At 43.1% G+C, this 26,617-nt stretch overlaps 1 protein-coding gene across 2 annotated transcripts in view; it reads left to right on the top strand.

Annotated features, from left to right (window-relative positions):
* The window catches only part of MOB3B (MOB kinase activator 3B), a 376,645-nt gene that overhangs the window by 54,030 nt on the left and 295,998 nt on the right, over window positions 1–26,617 (top strand). The window contains exon 2 of one of the 2 annotated variants that reach the window (XM_086962130.1): window positions 10,365–10,430. The exons of the other annotated variant lie outside the window; for it this stretch is intronic. The gene's annotated coding sequence lies outside the window, so the exon portion shown is untranslated. The remainder of the gene's footprint in view (window positions 1–10,364; window positions 10,431–26,617) is intronic. 2 annotated transcript variants of the gene reach the window in all.

Genomic DNA, 26,617 nt, shown 5'->3' with positions numbered 1-26,617 from the left:
GTGACTCTAGCCAATCTTAATCTCCTTGACAGCCCCCTAGCGTCTTGATAACTTTAGGGGTGATAAGTTTGCGCTTTACAAATGTGGAATTATTATTATCAAATACTCACTCAGAAAAAAAAACACACACACACCTTAACACTCTCGTCTCTATTTGGAAGGTCTTAAAACATTGTTATTTTCCCAAATACAGTGTTTAAAGTATGCTTTGCAATATACACTCTTTTCCCTTTCAACAGGTCCTTAAGCCCCCTCATGCGCAGCTTCTCATATAATGATTAACATGATATGCCAGCGTGATTGTCTGAAAATCTGAAGCTCCCCTCCCCCACCCCAGTCTTGCCAAACAAGCTACGCCCCTGATTGTGGCTGGTAAAGGAAGCGAAAGTTACTCAGCAGAGGCAACAGGATGGCAGCCATGACAGCTAGCTCGACTGGCACATGACAACCAACCCTGTGAAAGGAAGGGTATGCATTGACCATCAGAGAGCGCACTGGCTTTGAGAAGTAGGAAGTATAAAACATTTCTGAAATGATTTGTAATAGTTTAGCAAGTTGCACTGTCCACATTTCAAGTCAGTCATAATGTGAGACTTGATTAGTACAATTACTACAATTGATAATAGTGGTTATTCACGTGTCAGCCTTTGTCACATACTTTTTACCCAAGTAAAAAAGGTAAATTATTTTAGTTTATGACAGTTAGTAAACTGTTGTTCTCTTGAAATTCAGTTTGTTTTTTTGTGCCAAGCCATTTTGCCGGCTTTTAAAAATAATTTAGTAACTTGGTAGCAGAAAAAAATACACTGGACGAGACATTACCTCCTACTGCAGAATAAACCATTCTGAGGACAAGCTGAGCAGAAAGAATAAAGCTACTTTCTTATCAGCAGAGTAAGGCGCCTGATTGTGGAAGCCTTCCATAAAAGTTTACAGTCTTCGTGTGTCTAATAAGTAAGAACCTATAGAGCCTCCAACCTAAGGGGCTGAGCACTGCTCGTGTTTATTGCTTCCTGGTTCCTGCACTTAGATGGATCCTAACATGGAGTTCACTCTGAGGTCATAACCCTCCCTTCAGCCACTTTCTTGTACTTCCTGGTGCAGATATACACACCCACGTGCTATTCCAATCATCGCCGAACAATGCACAGGTGTATCAAATAAATCCAAACTGTGGATCTAATAACTGGTTATACGGTGGGTGGTGACATTATCTACTGTTGCATGAACAATTGGAATTATTTTTTTAATGAAAACACAATCTTTTTATTGTTGGATCTGAACGTCAGCAAGACTCCTTCTGCACTTAGGTGATGTACAGTTGTGCTAAGGGCGGCCTACAGCTGGCTCAAAGGAAGTCTTTGTTAAGCTAGAATAATGACTGACCGCATGGTGTACCCTTTTGGCGTAAGAGCAGTTGAAGATGTCTCACCAGCCTCAAGTAATAAAAAACAAGCATTTGCAATGCAATAGGTCAAGCATTTGTGAGAGTTTGAGGTGTTGGCATTGTAAATGACAATGCCTTTAATTTACGTGTTGGTTTTCAAAACATAAATAAAAAGCATTGTCGTTTACAATGCCAATAGCTTAAACTCTCGCCAATGCGAGACTTATTGCATTGCAAATGCTTGTTGTATAAGTGCATTGAGTTATCTTCTACGGATGTTCACAGCATTAAAACTTGGCAGGCATTCAAGCATAAGTGCATATTTATCGGTTAAATAAATGTGGAAATATACTAATTTCAGCTTCATTTCTTCAGAAAACCCAAATAAATATGGATAAATAGAGGTAAAATAAGGGCTAAAAAAATATGGATAAATACAGACGGAAATGTAAATAAAAAAAATACCATAAAACCGGAAGCCCTAGTCATAATGATGTTCAGACAACATGTTCATCCAGTCCTTGGCCTCTCTGCAGAGAGCACCGGGTACGGGTAATTAAGATTCTGTCCAGAAGTGTATGAAGGAGGAAAACAGCTCACAAAATATTAACAGGGCCAAAGGAAAAGACTGTGCAGCTTTTGTGGATATGTGTGAGAAGGAATGAGAGCGGATGGTGAAGTGGAGTAGATAAAAGAAAGTATATCCAGAAAAGTGAGCGAAAATACTGTGATAGAGGAAGAGGTGAAGGATGAGCCGTGTAGATAGGAGAAATGCAGGAAAAGATTTGTAAAACAGTAGCATAATAGATGCCCTTGCATATGGGGGTGGGGTGCCTTGGAGTACGCGCCCAGGGCCCTCATTCAGGCCATGGCCAATGGATATCTGTGAGGTAAGGAAAACTCGGGGATCCCATCACATTCTACGGGGTCTGGGGGCGCAACTGTTTGTTTTACACCATTGTGGTGGACAAAAAAGGGCGTAGGTGACAAACATAGAGAGACTAGCAGAAGGAAATGAAGGGAAAGACCACGATATTGAACACAATTCAGTGCTAACAAGAATTGGTAAAGCCAACAGTGGCATGATATCCTTGTGTGCTATATATTTGGAAGGATTAACGAAAACACATATGCATCAAACGTGTTTTTAGTTCATATTTTACACCTACTTGTAAAAGACACGCTTTTTGGCCACAGCTCTCTAGAGAACCCTAACACCCACATTTTCATTGTACGTAAAACCCTGCCCTCTGTATTACTTTTTCTGTCATTGTTACTTTGTGACACTCCCTGCACGAAATTCTTATTGGAAAAAATAACCATTCAGAGTAGTTCTTTGTTACATATGTCCAAAGTTAAAGGTACTGGTGGGTGTGGTGAAGGGGCAGTTAATCTGATCTTTGTACATGTAGTTCCGAAACTGTCTGGGTGCCCTATACTATTGCAGAGGCGATGGAGGGTTGCGGGGCTCAGGCCACTAACATGTTACAATTTGTGACAGATTAGGTGCACGACAGTAATGTTCAATGGACAGCAGGTGGGGTGTAGGGACGTCTGGGTACAAAAGGCTTGGGTGCAGGGATAACGCTTGTGAAGGGGAACGGTTGCTTGGGCTGCTGGATGCTCGGTTTGGCAGATTAGTAAATGGGGGTTAGGAGCACAAGGTTATTAAGGGAGTCAACAGTAGGCAATATTGAGCACCAAGGGGGACGGAACAGGGCCTTGTGCTCAAAGTTGCCGATTTTGAAGCGGGGGAGGGGGGTATGAATAAGGGTCGGATTTCGCCATGATCAACCTTCTGTGATCTAGGGCAGATTGTTTAAACTTCTCGGAGTACCAAAGAAAAATGTAAAAAATTGACTTTGTCCTGGTGTGAAGCAATGGGGCTCATGTAAAAACCCACAATGCCAGAGTCGGGTTAGAGTGAGACAAAAGTGGGGGCAAGAGGGTGGGAGCCAGGGGGTGGGGGGAGGGTAGGGGCAAGGGGCCCTCCTTTCAGAAACTTAAAGAAGAGACAGTAAAGTGTCTAATTACAAGGTTAAGGGGGGAGCGAGGCTGCCCAGGAGGAGGATTTTAAGATAAGGAGAAAGGGGTGGGGCCTTCTATGCTGAGTGGGCTCCCTCACATCTGGTGGGGTAGGGGGGAGTTGTGACGCCAGGCGCTACAGGGTGCGGCACCCAGTAATTATGGATTAGCACCATCTCTACAATAGCAGGAGTGTAACACACAAGGGTGGCACGCCGGAGATAGATGTACCAGTCTGGCGGTGTGGAACGAACAGTGGGTGACCCGCTTGTGGGCACACACGGCTGGTGGAGTGTGAATAGATGTGAGTGTCTGGCAGTGCAGCAAGGAGAAGTTTACAGGAGGCTAATTGCACCGTGAATAGTGGAAAGGAGGCTATCCCCTTCCCCCCATTCATGGCAGGGAGCAAAGAAGATTGCATGTAGGGTGCCTGGCACCTGGCAGTGCTACAATGGGGTGGGAGGGGGAGTAATGTTGGGCCGCAGGAGAGCCTACTTTGGCTAATGACTGCACCATTCGTTGGGGGGTACTCTTACGAGGAGAGGAGACAGGCAGTTAGGTCAGGGTCCGTAATAATGTAGTCAGTTCTCCTCCTCAAAGCAGTCACAGGTTGCAAGCGCGGAGCTGCTTTTGCCAGTTGTTCTGGCAATATTAAATATACAACCATATGGCTCTGGGTCACACGCAGAACAGAGAGACACGGTTATTGTGGAAGAAACAGTAATAAACGGATGGATTGGTCATGCAAAAATCTCTCTTCTAAAAGAACAGCTATTTCAAGATGATTTGAGTTTTACTAATTGAAGGGCAATCGCCCACATCAGAAAAGGAGCCGCGGTAGGCCCCTTGGCCTATTCCCCACACCGCCTGGCTTCCCAAGTCTTTGGGGCCGCTCCACGTACTCACTAGCTGCCCCGCACCCCCTACCTGGGCCTTGTCAGAGCCCGCACTGCGCACTCAGTGCGGGAAGCACGGAAATATGGCAGCGCCTTGTCAGCCGAACATCACAGGCACTGATATACCTGATACTTCGCAGCATCACCCCAAATATTAAAAAAAACAAGCATGTTCATGTTTACCTGCTTATGCATCATGATCCTGGAGACCACAACGTGATGTGTATGCGGACATGCATCAACACACATGCATATTTATCATCCCATGATGATGCACACACATATTGGAGTGGTAACGTAAAAAAACAAAAATTACAGATCGGAGTGGCCAAAAGTAAATTACAACAGCTGAGACCTCCTAAAAAAAAGTGAGGAAAAAATGAAATAATAAAAAAATGCGACAGGCAGAGGATGAAAGGGAGTATTGGGAGGCTGCAAAGGGGAAATAAAGTGTCAGCGGTCAGCTAGCGTCCGCGGCGAGAAGGAAGGGCCGGATAATCAATAGGGGAGGAGGCGATATGGGAAGGGGTGGGGGAAAGCTGCGGGTGAGATAGAAATGCACAGTACGTACGGTGTGGAAAAGTCCAGGAAAAACAGCATACAGGGGATATAGCAAGGATGCATGTCATTCCATGGAGTACTAAAAGAAACAAGTGGCGCGCACGTCACGCCTGTGTGGGCACGCGCATAGCTCCTCCCACAGCCTAGTGGTGTCTATTACGCGCTTGGTGCGCGTAATAGACACCAATAGGCCATGGGACGAGCTTTGCGCGTGCTTCAGGCCAATTGTGTGCAGTCTTTTACAATAAGAGGCAAGCAAAGGCCAATGAGGGAGCTGAAAAGGAAACGCACACGCACAAGCGTGTGCGATTCCTAGCTCAGTTTGGATTTCCCCGTTTTTAACTACAATAGCTCACGCGACTTGCGTGAGCACTGCTTCGCAGTGCACCGCAGATCGCGAGATCTACAAATGATTAAAAATACATGCATACCTATCGAGAAAGGCTTTGGGTCATCCCTCTTCCTTCATTGTTCTGTTCAGCTTTCATTCACATCCCGCTTCGGTCCATCACGGCTTACGGCATGGGGCAAGAGTCCAATCCACCTGATTCTCTTTCGCTATCAGTGATGGAATATTACAGTTCACATGTGTGCATCTGCCTAAAAAGAAGTGCTATTCAGTTCCAGGTTTGCTAGACCATTATATTACTTTACAAATGCTTTTCTATTTATCATTATCTTTCCTTTTGTATCTTTTATTTATCCTTGTATGTTTTCCAAACGTCCTCAGGTTACAATAATTGAATGCCAATAATAATTTTTCATGGTGCCAATATGATTCACATTTTCTCGTGATGTGCATTAAACTAGAAAAAATACTTTCTACATAAGTTCTAAGTACACCGTACTATGATCTGATAAAATAATGAGTGGGTTCCATATTTAAATATTATTGTGTTATAGTTCCAGTGTAGTCAGCTGACTACGGGCAGTCACTAATTGTCCAACTCACGGATGTGACATAGATAGGGTGTGATTGAGTAGAGGAGCTCTCTCGGAGCTAAAATCTGGACATCACCACTTTCACCATGGCCACTAACCTAGGATTGGCTTTTGACGAGGATGAAATTCAGACCTTACTTGCAGATAATCCAAGCATGCTTGACATGCTTACTTCAACACCCACTACCTCAACTAGTTCTGAAGATGGCTGGGCAAAGGTCTTGACTTTAAAAAAGAATCACGCTAGAGTATGTGTACACGGGATCATTATGGCAGATTACCTAAGGAACAACTGTGCACCCATCGGCCTCATAGTAGGTAACGTTCCTCGTCTGTTTTTAGACGATAAAACCTTCCTCCATGATTGGTACCTCATAGCGTGGAAATGCACGCGCGATTGGTTGTGCCTAATCATAAAAACGGCCAAAAAAACTGCCGACAGAATATTGATAGAGATCCAGACCTTGGAAGGCCATATAAAGACAACAATCTCTTCAAGTAAAATATTCACTAAACACCAGGAGGACGGCAATAAGTCCAGCAAAGAATTTAGAGACACGATATTGTTTACTAAATTAGAAAAATTCAAAAAGGATCTGGCTAAGTTTTCTGTTGAAAAGATATACCCATATACAAGTGACAATTTTTGCTCCACCAACCAGAAATCTGGAAACAAGAGCGGTTCCAGTTATGGGAGCTCCAGCTCGGACGGAGCCTCAAGTGATTCCGACACCAGTCAATCCTCCTTTAGACAACAAAGGGGTAGAGGAGGTAACAGGAGAGGGTGGAGAGGATTTAATCCCGCTTTCCCACAACCACAATTTCCACCTTGGTGGCAACCGTCGCCATGGGGACAAGCCCCTTTCCAACCCATGATGAATCCATACGGCCCACCTCCATTCTATGGTGATCAAAATCAACAACCTTTTTTAGGAGGGGGCCGGAGGAGCCGGGGTCATCAAAGAACCCCCAGAGTAGGACAGGTCCGCTGGAATATACCACCCCAGACCATGGATCTGAGGAGTGGGAAGAAGATCCCCCAGGAACAAATGACAACCGCAGCGGAACAAGTCTAGTGATCAATCTTAGCTCCCAACAACTCTCTGTAACCCAAGAGCAAGTGCTAAACAAAGGTCTGGGCTTTGTGGCAACAAACCACACGGATCCCTTTCAGGCCCAAATCGAACTCAGCAAACTTTATCGTAAGATCAGGCTGCACTTTTTGTTTGCGAATAAAAATAGTGGAATTTCCCAAGAACCCACTAATAGCAATACCGGTCTGAAGAAACCCTCGTCATTCAATCCTACAACGCTGGGCCAACCACCCAAGGTGTTAACGTTTGAGGAAGCGGTTAACCATGATGTCAAAGAACTCTTCTCTCACAAACAGAAGATTTTCTCTAATTTGTCCAAAGTGGAAAAACTTGCAATTAAAGAACTCACTGAGAACCCCCTTATTGTAATCAAACCAGCAGATAAGGGGGGTGGAGTGGTCATTCTGGATGCAGATGCATATCGGAATGAGTGCCTTCGCCAACTTAATGATGTACGTTCCTACAAAAAACTCAAGGAGGACCCTACGGCTAGATTAACTAACATTATAGCTAACATTGTAGAAGAAGCATTAGCCGAAGGTTGGCTAACCCCCAAAGAGGGTCAATATCTGCAGGTATTACACCCGGTTATTCCATACTTCTATCAGCTGCCTAAAATACATAAGGCCCAACGTCCACCTCCTGGCCGACCCATAATTTCTGGGATAGGTTCGATATTAGAACCGTTATCAACCTTTGTAGATGTATTTTTACAGCCAATGGTACGGGAGATGCCATCATATTTAAAAGACACCAAAGACGTATTAAGACTGTTGCCCGAGATGGAGTATGACATCAAAACAGATCTATTGGTGTCATTTGATGTGGAAAGCCTATACACCTCTATACCGCAGACTGAGACACTCCAAGTAATAGAAGATCTGTTACTGTCTCGAGAACTCGACTCCATCACCCCTGCCAGACTCATCATGAATCTTGCTACCGTGGCCATGACGGAGAACTTCTTCGCCTTCGAAGACTCCTTGTATTTACAGATTAGCGGGACCAGCATGGGCAGCGTTTTTGCCCCGAGTCTCGCTAATCTGTATGTGCATCATTTTGAGCAACAGCATATTCTTGTAGACACCAACCCCTATCTTCAGTGTCTGCGTGCGTGGAAACGCTACATAGATGATATTTTGGTGGTGTGGCGAGGCACAGAAATTGAATTAAAAGAGTTTCATGAGTGGCTGAACCTCAGAAACCAGTTCTTGAAATTCACCATGGAATTTGACAAAGAAAGACTGGCATTTCTGGATCTGATGTTAATGGGCACTGCGGAGGGTTTGAAGTCCGAACTGTATCAAAAACCCATGGCCCGCAATTCCCTTTTGAACTATCATAGCTGTCACCCGAAGGCCCTTCGAGACAATCTGCCATATGGGCAGTTTCTCCGCATACACAGAAATTGCTCAGACAAAGGTTCTTTCGAAAACCATGCTAACAATTTAAAAAAAGACCTCCTCGAGAAAGACTACCCCAAACAATTAATAAATCGCTCCAAGAAAAGAGCACAAAATAACAATCGAGCGAGCCTCCTTGAGAACTCAACACCAAAAGGCAAAACCGAAAGAATGACGTGTGTAACAACATTTGGCACCATGTCCAATCAAATAACTAGCGTCATTAAAAAACACTGGGGCATTTTGAACACGGGGAATGACACAATACCAGTTCCCCTGTTTGCCTTTAAACGGGGACCCAGCCTTAGGGACAAATTGGTCCATACAAGACCCAAAACTGAAATCCCCAGAAACACAGGCACCCTATGGGATATGCCAGCTGTGACTGGACACCACCCTTGTGGACAATGTGCAGCGTGTCCTCAAACCCGCAAATCCACAACACTCGATATTGGCACAGAACATCCCTGGGAACAGCGGAGGTTTACGAACTGTAACAGTTCGAACCTCATCTATTTAATAAACTGTCCCTGTGGAAAAAAGTACGTGGGGATGACCACGAGAAAGGTAAAGATAAGGATCTCTGAGCACAAGAGCTCAATACGGTGTAACAAACAAGCAACCCGTATGACTAAACACTTTTTGGAGGCACATCATGCACCAACAGACCTCCAATGGACTGTGCTTGAACAGCCGATGATCCCTAAACATGTTACTGATGTCAGCACATTTTTACACCGCAAAGAACAGAGGTGGGTGTACAAACTCCAAACGGACATCACGGGTTTAAATGAAGATATCCCGTGGATGTCCCTATAAATTATGACACCGAGAGTATAGTGCCTACTGATTTCAGTCCTAAAATACCAGGTTGTCACTAGCCATCATCCTGATTCCAGTCAGAATATAAGGATAAAATATTGGTCTGACAAAAAACCACACTATGGACAGGTTAAATCAAGATACAGAGCTGTAAAGTTACAGTCTAAATCCTTGACCGTTTTTAATTAAAATCATTCTAAAAATCAATACCACTTCCAGCAAACTAGACATCCTTTGGGTCAATTAAATTACATAGTGATCGAACACCATAATTGAACTACATATCCCATCAGCTTTGTAGTCCCAGCACTGATTATGCTTTGTTCAAATACACGAAGGATGCCAGAACTACAATTCCCAGCAAATTTGTAGTCCTAGCGCTAAGTACATATTACGTGACTCACACAGTGACAAGGAACGGAGCTTGCGTGTTACCGCGAGGTTCCGTGTAGCCAATCAGCGGATAGTCAATACTTAGATCACCTCGCCGGTAGACGCGCCAGATGACGCGGAGCACACGTGCAGTGCACCGGACCAACCAGCGCACAGATAAGTAGTCCGCTTCCTGTCCTGTCGGTACCTCCCACAAGTCAGCCTAGAGGAAGGCGAGGAGTACCGACGGACAGGTAAGCGCTATGGGGTGCAAGGGAGGAATCTTTTGTTTAGTCCAGTCTTCCCTGGGTGGAACCGCCTTTAGGCGATTGATTTCTAATGCGCGTTAATTAGAACGAGGAGCACGCCAAGGCACGGGGGCAGATATTAAAGAGCGCACATAGAGCGAATTGCTGTCTCTCGGTTTCTGAAGTGTCGGCAACAAAGACACAGAAGCCGTTTGCTTGGGCAAATAGAATTTATTCTTTCTGAACACAACATAAATAGTTCAATACAGAACTGTGGCGATAGTATGGCATTCCAGGAAACACATGGTACACCATGTCAGGGCTGGGTTGCTCGTTGCATATATAGAGCTAGATGTTGTTCTGAGTCACGCTTTTTCAGCAGCATTAAACGGGCAGCTCTAGACTCAACAGAGCAAACAGTGCAAAACCGAAATGTGAGTTTGTTTCTACTTAAATTACCAAGTGGAAATTCTCAGGGTGGTGTAAATACCAACAATAAATCACGTCTACTTGTGTAAAGAAATACCCAATAATGGAGTGAATGGGGTGTCGGATGGAGTTCTGGCGATCTCTTCCTCTTTCATGTTTTCCTCTTTCTGTCTCACATCTAATAGAGCGGTGCTCCATTTGTACCTGAGCTGTTGCCGGGTGAGGTGGAGAACGCATTCCCCAGAACTTGGGTGAGTGAAATAATTAGATTCAAGCCCAGGATGTATGCACCTGGCCCATACATTTGATTGATATTACAAATACTGACCATGAATTGCTTGGCATACAAATACTTCACAAGCATATCTTTGTGTTTTGCAGCAACCGTTAATAACTGTGTGTGTTTTTTTCTATGTGTGTTTTTCTATTGCCTATTTGTTTGGACCATATCCAATGGCGCTTGCAGGTGATATGATTCTTTTTACACACTTATAATTTTTGATAAATAGCAGTTGCACTTTAACAACAAGAAGGTCCTGATGAAGCAGACTGGTATCTCTTGAACCTACTCACTGCAGAAACATGTCGACCTAGTTACAATCTGAGTAGTTATTTGTTACCACTACTTGCACTGTTTTTTAACCTTGGGTGTGGGTAGGACTCTATTAAACTCTACTTTCCACTCCCACAACCCAATATTAACTTTTTCACTCCTAGTTGCCACTTTGAGCACTTTATGCACTGCTTTATGTTAATTCTTTGTACCCCCTGATACCTACACTAAGTTCAAACCCACACACTTCACATTCCTTCAAACTCTGATTAGGCTACACTCTACCTAATCCCAAGTGGTTCTTTCCACTTCCTTCGGGTGAAGGATCCCAAGTGATGTAGGGCGGTACAGGACGGGTATCTGATGGGAACACTTTTTCACCAAGGATACTTGGGATCCGGGAATTGTGCCCCCTTTTCCACACATAGTTACATAGTTTGCTGCACTCTTGCGTTGACCCATTGTTGCACATTGTTTGTAATGTATATATATAACCATGGTGGTCATATGCTTGATATATATATATATTATATGTAATTAATTAATTAATAATTAATTAATTAATGAAATTAATTAATTAATTGCAGGTTTATATAGCGCTAGGATCGACTCCCGGAGGAGTATCTCCGCGCTTCGACCGCTGCGAAACTCTTCCTGGCTTCCCTGAGAGATGGTCCCTTAATGGGTATCTCCAGGGTGAGACCAGGCATCCCCGGCGGTCTGGTGGGGCCGTTAGTGAAGATGAGGCAAGCTAGTGCCCAGAGTTGCCGAGTGTGATCGCTGATCAGAGTGGGCACCGAGGCGAGAGAATTATCGAGTCCGCTGACCCTGGTCCAGAAACCTGCCGCGTCGGGAATCGAACCCTGGTCCCGGGCCGTCCTCTGCTCTCGGGTCTGCCGCCTCTTGGTCATGTGATCAAGCCTCCCTGGAGGCGAAACGCGTCATGGCGGCAGCGCTGGCTTCCACGAAATAAAACACCGTTCACCAGCACCTTTTGGATCGGCTCTTTGTTGCAAAGTATTCGGACATCTGTTGTTCTGTGTGACAAGATTTGCCATATATATATATATATATATATATATATATATATATATATATATATATATATATATATATATATAACAAGCATATGACCACCACGGTTAAGTGGTGGTATATTTTGTTTTTCTTAATTTTGTGGCATACACTAGCAGTAAATAAAAAAAGAAATGTAACTACAACAGCTTGCCAAGGCAAGATCTATTGACTTTTCCAATGCTTGCTGTTTGTGGGGTGTTTTCCACAGTGCCAAACACTCCAATTGTCAGGTTTCTGCATATTCAGAATAACTGGCATTAACTTTTTCATCTTTGAAGTCAATCGGAATAGCTGACCTTTGCCATTTTGCCGATTTTGGCTTAAGAATTGGGCAGCTTGGTTGAATTTTCACGCACGAATAACACGAGGGTATGGACACGCTGCCCAATTTGAGTTCCTTTTTAGTGTACCACTAAAAAGCAATAAACTGCTCGTAGATTCCAGGCACACTGGTAAAATGGAAATGAACGAAAAGAAAGACTAGAATTTCAGGTGTACATGGCCGACAGCAGTTATCCTTTCCCTATAGAAAACATGTTTAAGGAGCCTTTGAGAAAAGCAGGCTCATCTGGACATTCAAAGTTTGGGCCCCCTCTATGGAACCAAGGCTTGCAAGAAAATGGGTGCACTACCAGAGGCTTAGCACAGGTGCTGTGGTATCTTATGCAGGCAGTGAAATGAATGTGTTCTCTCTAACTGGATCAAAACAATCACAACATGGATATCCCTGGGGCGAGTGTTTTAGCTGACCCGAACAAATCAGCCCAACTCAGCATAATCCTGGACAAGTTGGTGTCTTCCAGCCCAATGTCACCCTGTTTTTTCAGCCAACAGTGCTAAGCATGCTGGGACTTGCAGACCTATCTGTTCAATGGGAGGCGTGAAAGTACACAGTGATAACCGCAGCAAATTTTCTGATCCTAGCTAAAAATTCCAACACTGTATCTGTTCCCTCATGACATGGAGACATTTGACCACTATGTGGGTAGGAGAAAACTGTATATTTCTCAGTTGCTTTCATCTTACGCATGGGCTTGGGAGCTCCTGTCCCTGCCTGTCCGCATTGTCTGCGCCATCTCACTAACCATCACAACATTTGCTTATCCGATTACTTATTTATTGTTCAGCCCTGACGTTCTTCGCTTTCACATTTGTTTTTTAAGCTTTATCCCTCTTTTTGAGAGGACATCTTTCTCTTCTACCTCCTTTGATTTCAACTGAGGGACTTTAACAGATGGCCGAGCATGAACCCAAAGCCCCTTGGAGTTCAAAAAGCTATTTGAAGGGAGGATTGTGCTCCGGATACTGCTAATCCTCCACTATCGCCTTAATTGAGCACGCAGTCCTGCAGAGTGCCGTGGTACGTACAGTGCGTGCTACGGAAGACGCTGAGCATGACGTGGAGCTGTTATTAGCATCTCGAACTAAACGGTCTTGACTAGAGAGGATTGTGAAGCCCAACTTGAGAGCCATACATACAATAAAGAAGCAGCAGTCGTTTTGCTTGGTAATCCTGTTTTTTAATCGGTTTAAGAAAAAAACACACCAAAGCAGTTCCATATTACGACTCGAAAACACAGAAAGCTATAAAAGAATGTAAATATGAACGTAAAGGTTCCTAAACTGTTGCACTTCCAAGAATATGTTGTAGTGTGTTATAAGGAGACTTTTCACAGCTGTTTATCTGTGCCAGATTGTAGCAAACCTATTTGCTTGGTTGAGTTCTAAGGGCCAGATCCATCAAAGGATTTGCCCATTCTGTGTCTAGGAGAAAATGTGTTCATGCATATGGCCCTATGGTAGCACAATCTACAGAAGTAATCGCCTCTATGTGCTTTCCAAGCTATTAAGAGACATTCCGGGGTAGTTGTGTCCCAGCCGTGGTCGGTAATGGGTGTACCTGCAGGGCGGTGACGGGGGAGGGGCAGGGTGAGGGGTAGTAATCTATAGATGGAGCTTTACAGGTAAGTAAACATAAAAATAAATAAAACAAATTTCGTTGCGTGCACTGCATTTCTAAATGCGATGCAGTGCGCGCAACAAAATTCGTTTTATTTATTTATATGTTTACTTACCTGTAAAGCTCTGTAATCCATAGATTACTACCCCCCACCCTGCCCCTCCCCATCCCCACGTCACCGCCCTGCAGGTACAACCATTACCGACCGCAGCTGCTGTGTCCCCAGGGGTTCAGGTGTAGTAGTAAGGATCTCTTGTGTATAGATTCAGGTGCTCCAGTCCAAACTGAAACGTCCAGGTGGACAGGCGGGATCGACATCGGCGGCAAGAAACTGAAATATTACTGTAATAAAGGTTCACGATTGTGCGCAGCGCGAAATGCCTGGCTTGTATTATGTGTCCTGATTTTGTGAATACATTGGTGCACCGACAAGAAAAGTTGTAAAACAAAGCTGTGCACCACAGGGAGCCAATAAAATGTTATGAGTGATAGCTCAAATTAAATTGCAAGGTTTTTCTGCTTAGACTAGAGTGAGGCTGAATGTTCTGAACGCTTTGCATGTGTAAACAGAAGGCCGGCTAGATTTGCAGTCCAGGGCAGCCATCCATTCCTGTTGGGCAACCAAGCATTTTCAAGGGCCTTCCTTGAGATATTCTGCAGTGCTACTGTGGGGTGTGCAGGGAAGAGCAGTGAGTCCGACTGATTACCATAGACCGCATTTAGAAAACTAGGAATTTTAAAGTCACAAATCTGCACACGTCAGGGTATTTCTACGTTTGGACCATATTCACAACTTTTTAGAAAATCGTAAAGTATCCCAGCAGTACTCCAGGAACACTACAACAGTCATACCTATCCCGTAGAAAGTACTCTTGTGCTAAAAATGTAAGCATGCAGAATTTCCACCATTTGGAACATTCCAAATTAAAAAATGATGCTCATATGTATATTAGTACATGTAACTTTTCTTCACTGGGGAAACGTTTCTCCCCCATGAAAAGTTCTTCCCAGGCAGCTCCATTAAATATGAGGTTGTGCCTTTGCCATTCTCCCCAGAATAGGACTTACTCTTGCTTTTGACAGGAGCAAATGTAGGTGCATTTCCAGAAGGGGAAGCTTACTGCATGAGGTATGCGAAGGCCCACCTATATAGAACATTGTGGGTGTTCACTGTTGCAGGATGCTCCACCCAGAATTGGCCACTTTCCTTCCCTTTCTCCTGCATTTACAAAACCAGAAAATCTACACCACTGGCAGATATCCAGCAGCATTAGATGCAGTTAGCCGCTTTACATTTCCATCTATGCTGATTATGTGATCCATCATGTGGAATTTACTCCTGCAAATTGCCGAAGAGTGCACAAATCTTTGTGAATTGGGCCCAAAAGGAGCAAACATTTTGTCCACTCTCCCCTTTACACTGTCATGAATAGAGGATTAATAGTGATGCTGGCTTGATAGAGAGTTCTCCAAGCAAGGATTTGGATTATTCAGGCAGGTGCCTCTAAGGAGACAGAGCCAAACTGATGAGTGTGAGACTTAAACCCTCTTCATCAACCTACAGCCCTAAATAAACTGTTGGCTGGATAGGTACCTAGAAAAGGGTGAACAAAGCAAATAACTGACATTATTGGTACAAGATGAAAAAGCTTAGGTGTGAGTGGATGCAAAATGTTTGCAAACAGAGTGGGTGGTGGTGGATCCAAAGAGATGCACATTCCATGCCATGAAGCAGCCCTTCGATGCTGGGCATGCTGCTTTTAGTGCCAGTTACCAAGGAGTCAGAGACACTCATTGAATCTTGTTGTAAAAGATTTAGGAGTTTGTCCTCACTCCCAAGTCAAACCAGGCCAGTGGCAGAAGGTGTTCTTGGAGGACTAACAGCCACATGCATCAAGCTAAAAACCGGTCGCAAACGGGCAGATTCTCAGAATCTTCCCCTTTGCGACCGGTATTTTTGTATTTGGGATGCATCATCCCAAATGCAAAAATCTCAATTTAAGGAATCTCTAAATTGAGATTCCTCAAATTGCGATTGCATTTAAGGAATCCCAAATTGAGATTCCTTAAATGCAATGCATCAAAGTAAAAAAATTAGCGATTTCGCTAATAGGAGTAGCAAATTACCATTAAGTTGAACTTCATGGTAATTTGCAAAAACTTTGAAAAATACACTTTTGTGCATTTTTCAAAGTTTTATGTTGCGCACACACATGCCCTTAGGGCATGTGTGTGCGCAACATATGTGCACAGATCAATTTCAGGGGTGCAACAGGGTGTCCTTTTGACACCCTGGCACCCTTGAAATTGCATTCTCAATTTGCGATTCGCTAATTGAGAATTGCAAATTGAGAATGTCTTCCCATTCATTCCTTTGGGCCTCTAGGCCCATAGGAATGAATGGGGAGGTATTCCTTAATTGCGATTCGCAATTTGCGAGTCGCAATTAAGGAATGTTTAGAAATCACAATTTTTAAAGCGATTTCTACATGCATAGGCTTATGCGATTCCTTAATTGCGATTCCTTAAATATCGCAATTAAGGAATCGCAAAAGCCAACATTGATGCATGTGCCTTTAAGTTATTTGGATTCCTGTGATAAGACAAGAAGGCAACAGATGCGGAGAGGACCTCATGCTCAGAGGGTGGTTTAAGAAGACTGTGAGGTCTATGAGTGTATAACTAGGACCAGGTGAATCAGACCATGTCAAATGTGAGCCATGACTCATTGGAAGAGTTTCCCATCTGAGAAAAATGCATGTGTTTCCTGGGTTTCGTGGTCTAGGCACTAGCTCTAAAAATAGGGAAGCTAATGCTGTAGACATGAGGCACTTCTATGGGACCTTGGAGGCAGATAATCACCTGTAAGTCTCAAGGATGTAGCATGAAGTCCCTGGGGTCCCTGGAATGTCTAGAGCACAAGTGTAGGAGAGACCTGGAAGGATCTGTGTTTGAACAGTGAAGTGGGTCGCAGACAGTAAGTCCAAAGATCCTTTGATAGAGCTGCTAGGTTCTTTGAGCCGCTGCTACCTAGCTTGTGGATGTACAGAGCTGTGAGTTGTCCTCCAGCCAAAAAAATAATGGTGCAGTTGGAGCAGTTTCGGACTAATTTCTATATAGAGAAGAAGCTGGTTACAAGCTCTGGGTAACTGATGTGAAGGGAAAACTCTTTAGGTTCACCCAGATGTGAAACACTTAAGGTTGGCATCGAAGCATAGCGTCTTAATCCGGGGCTACATCTGGACGAGGCCTCAAATTGACTTCTCCATTCCAAGCTTCTCATTGGTCAACCCCCAGCATAACTCCGTCGTGCATTTATGGGCTAGAGGGATTACATCCAAATAAAGGAAGCTCTTTCTCAACTGAAAGATCTTCCACCACTTGGAAGGTCCTGTAGTGAAGGAGCCACTGAAATATCACTTGGATGGATGACATGAGACTTATGACTCGCACAAGGTACCTTAAAGATAGCTGTTTCCAGTCTAACTCCAGACGAAGATCCCTTTTCAGGCAAACACGTTTCTCTCTGGGATATTTCAGCAGACAAACCGTGATATCCACGATGAAGCTGAGGAACTATGTTTACTAGGAAGTAGCACTGGCTGACTTCTCGAAGTTTACCAGAAATTCTAGAGTGCACAGAACACTTATAGTGCATATAATCTGTTATTGACGCAGGAGATGGCACTGAGCTGTAAGGAGTATGTCATCTTCTAGGTAGTTCATGTTCGAAGGACCACCGGTGCAGAGGTAGCCTACAATGACGAGTGAGTTGGTGAAGCACCAAGGGGCTCAAGACATTCTGAAGGTACTTGATGAACATCTGGTGGTGTGTGTGATCAGCCTAAAAAATTAAGCATCCTTTAACCCATTAGCTGCGGCCGCCGCCAACACTACCTCGGTAGTGCTGCGCACGTCCGTTGGCTGGCGCGGCCCCGCCCCCGCGCAATAGAACGCCCGCAGCGCGGCGGATTTTGCGTTGCGCTACACAGGTTAAATATAGATGGACTATCCAATTCTTGAGACAGTGAGTGCCCTCCTGCATGAATTTTTTACAGAAGACCCTTCTATTTTCTAAATGTTAGATTTATCATGGGGTGCAAGTCTTTGAGTGTCTGGCACACCAACAGATCTGAACTGATAAAACCCAATAAGGTAAAAGCAGAAATAATCTCTCCTGGTTTTTTTTACCAGTTCTGCCATCTCCTCTTTGACTGATTAGTTTTGTTTGGAATAAAAAAGATAGCATAGGAGCGTCTTGATGAACAGGAAGATGTAAAGAAATCTATTTGATAACCCCTTACAGTATGAAGGACATTGCGGTTCACAACTTTATAAGCCTGCCAAATGTTACTTGCGGTAAGGCGAACATGAGTGAGTTCCTTAGGATTCAGGAATATTGGCACCTCTGTTACTTCCACCTTTGCTTCTGCCGAAGAACCTCTTTTTAGGTTGGCGGCTAAAAATGCCACCACTGCCAGGAGGACATCAGAAGAAGTGAACATGGCCGGAAAGCCCTCTTCTGAAAGCAAAGCACCCACATCTGTTGCCAGCAGAACCAAAGCCACATCTCTTCTAAAAGTTGTGGTAACTGGAGGATTGAGCCTTGAGGAATTTGTCCCCAGCAATGAGGGGTCCAGGTGAGTCAAGTTGTATTGGTGATCCTTATTTGCAATTTCACTATACATACCTTGAACTATGGCTTTATGATGTTTAGCGGTAATTGTGACATCATTATCACTCAAAAAACACTACTCTCTTCACCCAGCCCCTAACTGCAGAGGTACCAAGAGTGTCAGAGAGGAAAGGAGGTCACACCAACTCATCCAGGAGCTTTATGAGAGGCTCAAGGACAAACTACAGTTATTCTGGCAGCACTTTCAGACTAAATACGTGTTCTGCCTAGGGTCTCTACCAAACCTCAGGAGAAAGAAGACCACATTGAGGTTAATTTTTGGGGTAAGGCAAGGTTTATCTTCAATTACGGGTTTAAGCACTCAACCTGGACAGCAGAACTTGGGACCATATTATCAAGGAAGAGCGATACATTATCGCCGCTTTTATCGGCAGGAAACTGCCGATAAAGCGGCGATAATGGGCTTGATAATATGCCTTTGTGAATTCCTATAGAAGCCCAGGTTATGGTGTTAACCTGGGCCTCTATGGGAATTCACAAGGGCATATTATCAAGTCCAGTATCGCCGCTTTATCGGCAGTTTCCTGCCGATAAAAGCGGCAATAATGTATCTCCCTTTCTTGATAATATGGCCCCTGGAACCTTGGCTAGAGGGTGAGCTAACTATCAGTTAGTAAACTGGGCACATGTTGTAAAGGGGATCACTTCCTAGACTTAAGAGTGTCATAGTTTATCTGGTCAGAGAGGCATTTGGCACAGAGTTCCAGAAAGGCAGGGGATGAAAGAGTGAGTGAACTTCATTGGAGCTGGAGCCTGATCATACCATGAGTGGTTTCTCATCAGATCTAAACTTGTATTCCGCCTCCTGGCTGGTTGAGCTGAGGAGGTTACGCCTTTGTATGTATCGTCTGAGGTCCTCACAGAGGAGGTAGTATGCCTTCACCTATCTTGCTAGGGGGCAAGTTCCAAAGCCCTTTAGCTACAGAAAATAAGGATTTATTCATCGATGCTGGCTTAAAGTACAGCACAGTTGTAACCTCTGAATGCCAACTTTGTAAAATATTTGTTCTATTATAAACAGATAAGCTTAGCAATATTTCTGAAGGCCTCAATGAGGAGAAGGCATTCTCATTGTCCATTTGAGAAACAGCAAATGTACATCTTTCATTATTGCAACAAATGGCATTTCATATCTATTCAAAATGTAAAAAATTAGGCTAACAAAAAATATAATTAAAAAGTGGTTTAAGAAGTTGCCAAAAAACTTACTTTTTATAAAAATACATCTGAGCTATACCACAAAGTCGGGCATCCTGTACTTTGGCAACAAGTTTGAGCACTGCAGATATGTGGTGCAACACAATGCACGGTCAGAGATTGAGTACTGGGGAGGCAGGGCTAGCGCTAAGAGCTGAAGATTTACTTCGGGAAAAGTCGTAAGCAGTGGAGGAGTTGCCAGCCATTTTTTTTAAAGTTTAAATACACTTTACATAAAAATAAAAATCCATTCAAAACAGGTTTGAAGACTTGTATTATAAGCTATAAACCCCATGATGCAGTTGTGCATGATGAAGCATGGTGAAAAATGTAGCCTAATAAGGCCTAAAATAACACCGACTAAAAAGAAGGTAATAACACTTTATATCACGGCAATCGCAGGTTTACTGACCACCCAGTGAGAAAATATCAAAAAGTTAGTAAGAAGTGTGCACTGAGCTCATGGGTAGCAGGGATAGGGCGAGGCTCTAAAGTGGGAGGGGCACACATGCCTGGTGCATTTTCATTACCCAATTTATGAGCAATAGCTTCTGCCTCTTCCTCAAGGTCATTAACACAGCAAAAATTGTTCCTTAAAGAATTACTTCACGAAATTTTAAATTTCAAATTTGTCACAACAGTGAACAAAATTCCAAGACGCTCAAGAGATTATTATCAAAAAACCCAATTTTTTTTATAGTTTTTTCTCATAAGATACATAAAAACATATCCTATTCATATTGCATAGGTATAAATCCATATATCCATTCATGTATGGCAACTCAAATACCCACTGCTACCCGGTTTTTTGACATGTGCAGTGGTTTCTGACACTTTTTCACACAGTATATGGACAATATTTTCAAATTTGCCATATATACATTATTCAACACTTATATACATAATTACAATACAATGATATTATACATAAAAAAGTGTCATATCGTCAAGGTGGCAGCAATTTCCACATGTTGAGAGTAGGATGGTGCCGCTAGATGGATATTATAGGAGTTACTATGCAAGTAACTATCCATATCTGGAAAATCATTGGCTATCATTGTCGCTTTAGTTGTGGGCAGTACTGGAAAATAGCAAAATATAAGAAACATCCATGGAGGCTGGAACCCTTGTTACAAAGAGTAAACACTGATGACGAATGTAGCTTAAGAGAGATTTTTTCAGAGAGTTGTGGTCTGTGTTTGAACTAGGTTTGAGGCTTGACTGTTTTAAATATAAATATAGGTTTGGGTTGAAAAATTACTCTGTAATTATAATATTTTTTCTTTCTATTTTTTCAAAAGAAAGTGAAATTAGAGGGCTTGAAATGAAAAACTCTGAATAAACAATTCTTGGTTAAGGACGCCATGCGTAGCACCATCAAAGGACAGTAACTGAATGTTGTGCACAATGCGAACCGTTCGTTATAGAAAGAGGCATATTTTGTACTCCCCACTTGTCCTTCTGGGTTGCCGTATCGTCAGAAAATTGCATCAGATTAATCAAGAATAATTGTTTGCAGAAAGATGTAACAACACAGGTGTTTTCTGGTTTTTCTGCTTCCTTTAAAGACTAAACGCACACTAGTACAGTGCTTAATTTGTGCCGGTGGATGCAGGGGTTGGGCACCAGCACTCAACTTTGGGGACCGGTACTTATTTTTTATCATTAGGTCACATCATTAGGTCAGGACCTAGAGCAAGGAGGTGGGGGTTTTCCAGGAAAGAACTGGGGGGCATATTAACAAGCTGAAGTATCGCCGCTTTCTTGGCACAATTCGCCGAGGAAGCGGCGATTCTTCCAGCGCCCTATTAATAAGGGCATTGCAAAGCCTGCCTCAAGCCCACTTTGCATGTCAGCGAGAAACATCGCTAACGACATGCAAAGTGGGCGTTCCCATGTCCAACCACATGTAAAATGTGGTTGGAGGTGAGAACATCCTATCACCAAGGCAGGCGTTGGGAGGAAAAAACCTGCGATAAACTTGTTTATCGTAGGTCTCCCAACGCATGCTCTGACCAGGCGTTAGGCATTGATAACATGGGGGTGTGTATCATAAAGCTGAATCCACCCCCCATATTATCAAGGCGCACACTAGCGCATGAAAACAACGCTTGTTTACACGCGCTAATGTTCACTATCGCCGGCTATCGCAGTAATTACTATCGCCTATGTGTTGCACGTTGATAATAACGTGCTAACACGGCAAAAAAATCCAGCGATAGCCGGCGATAGTGAAATGTGCGATGTGCGTTTTTTAACGCACATCTTGTTAATATGCCCCTGTGTGCCTTGCTGCCCCTCAGAGACAGCCTTAGTTCTACAGCATGCAGAAGCAGAGCTGAACTTGTAAAAAAATGAGCAAAATACAATAAAATAAATACGTTCCTGGGCTCAAAGTTTTAGTAGCCTGCCATTGACGATGACTAGATCACGTGGTTGAAGAATCCAATAACTGCCTACACCTCGTGCCTCTTTCTTCTGCCACCACACACTTCTGGTCTCTTATTCTCACTCTCACAGTTACCATTCTCTTCCTTTTTCTTTCTTGTCTTTTTTCTTGCCCCAATGAGGAAAAATATGCCCGGTCTCGAGAAATGGCCTCCTCCTGAATGCACCAAAACAGGACAAGGCCTAGAGGTTTGTGAAGAGCTTGTGGTATAAAGAAGGGGGTTCCTTCCATGAATGTTGTCACGTCACTTCCTGTATAAAAACATTTCAGGTCTCAAGAGAAGTGTTTCTCAAGATATTTCCCTATCAGCCTTCTTGCACTATCCAGTTCACACCAGGCCATACCATGGAGGTGAGGGTACACGAGGCAGCTATAATATTATTATTGACCCCCCGAAATGCAACGGTGAGCAGGCGCGGCAGGGGGTACAAATATTGCTTGCAAAATAAAGGATTAGCTATTGTTAACACTTCCTTCACCTTGAAAAATTTCAGCTTCCAAAGTAAAATTAACGATCTGCACTAGATGGTGAAACCAACTTAATTTTTTATTAAATTCCAAATGATCAGTGAACCTGCTCCTACATGGCCATCTACAAAAAATACTCTGATATAATATATGTTTCATAAATCCCTGTAATATATGCATTAGTGAAAAGCATGTTTTACTCGTCAACTCTCCTTTATTTGAATAATATTGAGTTGTTTTTATGTAGTGCTTTCTACCATGATTCTGAGCACTGTAAATTACAGACACTATTATTACTCATATTATGGGACTCAGTTTGCCAATTTTCAAGAGGTTGGATGCTTAGTCAGCCTTGCTGGGATTTGAAACGGTAATCTGAGGATCACTGTTTGGTTCAAACAGCAAACATTCAGCTCACTGAGCTATCTTTCTGACTAATAAAAATGTTATGTCTAAACTTTTTAAAGTTATCCTTCCTAAAAAAAAGTAGGATTGCATAGGTAGTTTATAGGTATGGCCACTGGAATTACCAGTGCTTCATTTGACCTGGAGGTTTACGGCGCTCGGCACCTGCTACTTAATTGGCGGAACCTGCACTTATGACAGCTGCCCAATGGTGGCTCTGTTTGTGTAATTTAAAGATGAGGAGATAAACAGTTGTTTGTTAATTCAATATACACGAAAAACAATCAATAACTGCAAGTCACATGTGCATCACCACCACGGGCACCGTACTGGACTAGGTTGTATTTTACGAACCCTGGCTGTAAAACTAGAGCCAGCTTCTCCTTTAGGTTCTTTGAACGCTGGTAAGCAAGCAAAGATTTTTCAGCAAAAAAGTCCATTTGTAATATCTCCCAACACTTGTTGGTGCTTTTTTGATAGCTGTACTCGTTATAGAATATCTAGACAAAAACATTCAGGCTCTGTGTTTTTTCTTTTTTTTTACTGTTTTACCAAAACACTTTTTCCAAATGATTCTCTGATTTTTCCAATTTAGCTTCTTGATGTTCTTGAAGCCGAAATCTCTCCTTTTGATCTTGTAAGGTCTCTTCTTACAGTTCATTGCTTGAGGGAACTCTTTTTAACCTCATGAATTGTGAGTAAGAAGTGATTTTTTAGAGACTCTGGATGGAAGCTGCAGAAATGAAGCCCATTATTTCTTACAGATGTAAGTGTGCTACACGGCGTAGGGTGGGGTAGTGTCCCCAATCCTTAATATAGTCGCAGGAAGTGCAAAATATCAATGGAAACTACAGTATCTTCATAAGTAACCCTGCCTTCAAATTTTAAAAATGTCCACAAGTTCCTGTCACTCACTGGACGTTTGCACCACAAAAAGAGATGCAACACAAAAAAATGATGGACGGAATGTTGAACATTGTCAAACATTCACCCCCAGTCACAGATCTGGGTTTAATCCATCGTTATTTTGCTCACCATGCCACCCCAGTTCAGACATAGCCATATGCAAATCAGTCTTAACCCTGTGCCTCATGGGAATAGTCCAGACCAAACTGCCAAGCCATGTCTTCCTTGGACAGGAATCAAGCATTCTAGGATCTGGTTTCGGGCTTTCAGCCCTCATCAGCCAAGATAGCTTGACTCCAGTGGCGTAGTGAGCACGGGACCCACGTCTGGGCTTACCCTTCCCACTTAGGGTGAAAATGCAACGCAAAAAGATTATGGACGGAATGTTGGAACATTGTCAAACATTCACCCCAGTCACAGATCTGGGTTTAATCCATTGTTATTTTGCTCACCACGCCACCCCAGTTCAGACATAGCCATATGCAAATCAGTCTTAACCCTGTGCCTCATGGGAACAGTCCAGTCCAAGCTGCCAGGCCATGTCTTCCCTGGACAGGAATCAGGCATCCTAGGACCGGTTTCGGGCTTTCAGCCTTCATCAGCCAAGATAGCTTGACTCCAGTGGTGTAGTGAGCACGGGACCCACGTCTGGGCTTACCCTTCCCACTTAGGGTGAAAATGCAACACAAAAAGATGATGACGGAATATTGGAACATTGTCAAACATTCACCCCCAGTCACGGATCTGGGTTTAATCCATCGCCACCCCAGTTCAGACATAGCCATATGCAAATCAGTCTTCACCCTGTGCCTCTTGGGAACAGTCCAGTCCAAACTGCCAGGCCATGTCTTCCCTGGACAGGAATCAGGCATCCTAGGACCGGTTTCGGGCTTTTAGCCTTTATCAGTCAGAATAGCTTGACTCCAGTGGCGTAGTGAGCACGGGACCCATGTCTGGGCATACCCTTCCCACTTAGGGTGAAAATGCAACACAAAAAGATGATGGACGTTTCACTGCCCTTTGAACATCATTAGCTTTATATTGTTCAACACATGCCAGAAAATATTTGATGAATGGAAAGTGAATATGGCAACTCCATGCTTTAAGGTTCAGTTTGCCTATCTGATCCAGGGCCAATAGGAAGATGCCGTACTCTGTACTCGCCACCAGAGAGGGAAAGAGATACAACTTATTATCCTAATGGTGGGAAATGGGTCTATTGTTTTTTATGGATGCCTCCACCAGCGTCGAATGTACTGCCTTATTGTGTCTTGAATTGTTCTATCTTAAAAAAAAACATATTTAAAAAAAGGAAGATGCTTCAAATCACATGTAGAGTGACCTCATGTAAATTCTGCACTACAGCCCTTATAACCAGTGGTCTGCTAACCCATATTGGTTGAAAGAGCCAATAAGGTATTATAGTTGATGCTGGGTACCGGGTGCAGTAAACCTGCATTCCCACCATGGACAAACGCTGTAGGTCACACCTTTAGGACCTCCATGCTAAAAAGCCAGGATTACGGATTATGTTGGAATGGGTGATCAATTGGTATTGTACCTGAATATTATGGACAACATATCATCTGACAAAAATATTGTGTCTTAAATAATGTTTACAGAAATATCACCCCACTGGAATTAATATTAGAACATTTAGAACCAATGGAATATTTTATAAAAATTATATTTGAGCGACATACAGACTCTAAAACAAAGATTCCCACACGTTAATTACACAAGGGACAGGGGACTGTATTGGTTCATGATTCCCCAATAAAGTTGAGGAAACGGTTTTAAAGGTGCCATTGGTATCGGTAATACCAGGTGTGGTTCTCCCCCCATGTAGCACTGGCCCTCTCATTATGAGCAGGGCCACTGGAATTGTGCAGCAGGGTAGCACCGAATTATGTTACAGGGTTGACTAATATATGTGTCAAGAAAAGGCAAATTATGTGGCATAATGCAACACATTTTGTGATAGTATTATTTGAAAAGTTTGTCATTTTTATACTTCTTAATGCTGTTAGGGCATAGGTTTAGCCTCATTAGTACCAGTTTAACACCCAAATATAGCAATGTGTAGCAGAAAGGTGACACATCAACCGTTGCAAAGAATTCTACTAAGCAGCAGGATGTGTTGCTGCATTTTTAGTAACTTTTGATCCATTTGCCCTAGAAACAATTTTTTTGCTTAGAATCCGCACATTAAGCAGAAAATGATGGCTCATGTGTCAAATGCAGCAAATCCTTAATTATACATATTTCTGGATGGTGGATTTTCCCAACTGTTCAATCATTAATTGTTTCATCTCAATGAATTCCATAGATAAGAGTACTGATACAATGAGCAAGATGAGCAAATAGCAAGATCCCCAACTTTATTGAACAATATTGCGTTATTTTGAAGCTCACTGCAGCATAAGTGAAGAACGTCATGTTTTATTCGGGTTCATTTGGTACTGGTCCTTGCCCCCGCATTCCGTGGGCCCTCATTGCTTTCCCCTCTCTTCCCCCCCTTGGGGCCCCCGACCCGATAGAAGAACCAGTGGAGCTGCTTCAGACATACCTATTGACAAAGGACCCATGGTAAAGTTAAATAAATTTTAGGTGAGTTCCTAAATTTTGTTTTGGATGAACTGAGTTGGTTTTTTCTTTCTCTTTCTTTTTTGAGCTATTGTAAGGCAGATATACAAGCATTTTTAAGAGCATGTAAATACGTGAAAA

The sequence above is a fragment of the Lissotriton vulgaris genome, chromosome 3_1 (genome assembly GCF_964263255.1).
Source record: "Lissotriton vulgaris chromosome 3_1, aLisVul1.2, whole genome shotgun sequence".
Lineage (NCBI taxonomy): Eukaryota > Metazoa > Chordata > Amphibia > Caudata > Salamandridae > Lissotriton > Lissotriton vulgaris.
This window is presented reverse-complemented; position numbering and strand designations above follow the sequence as displayed.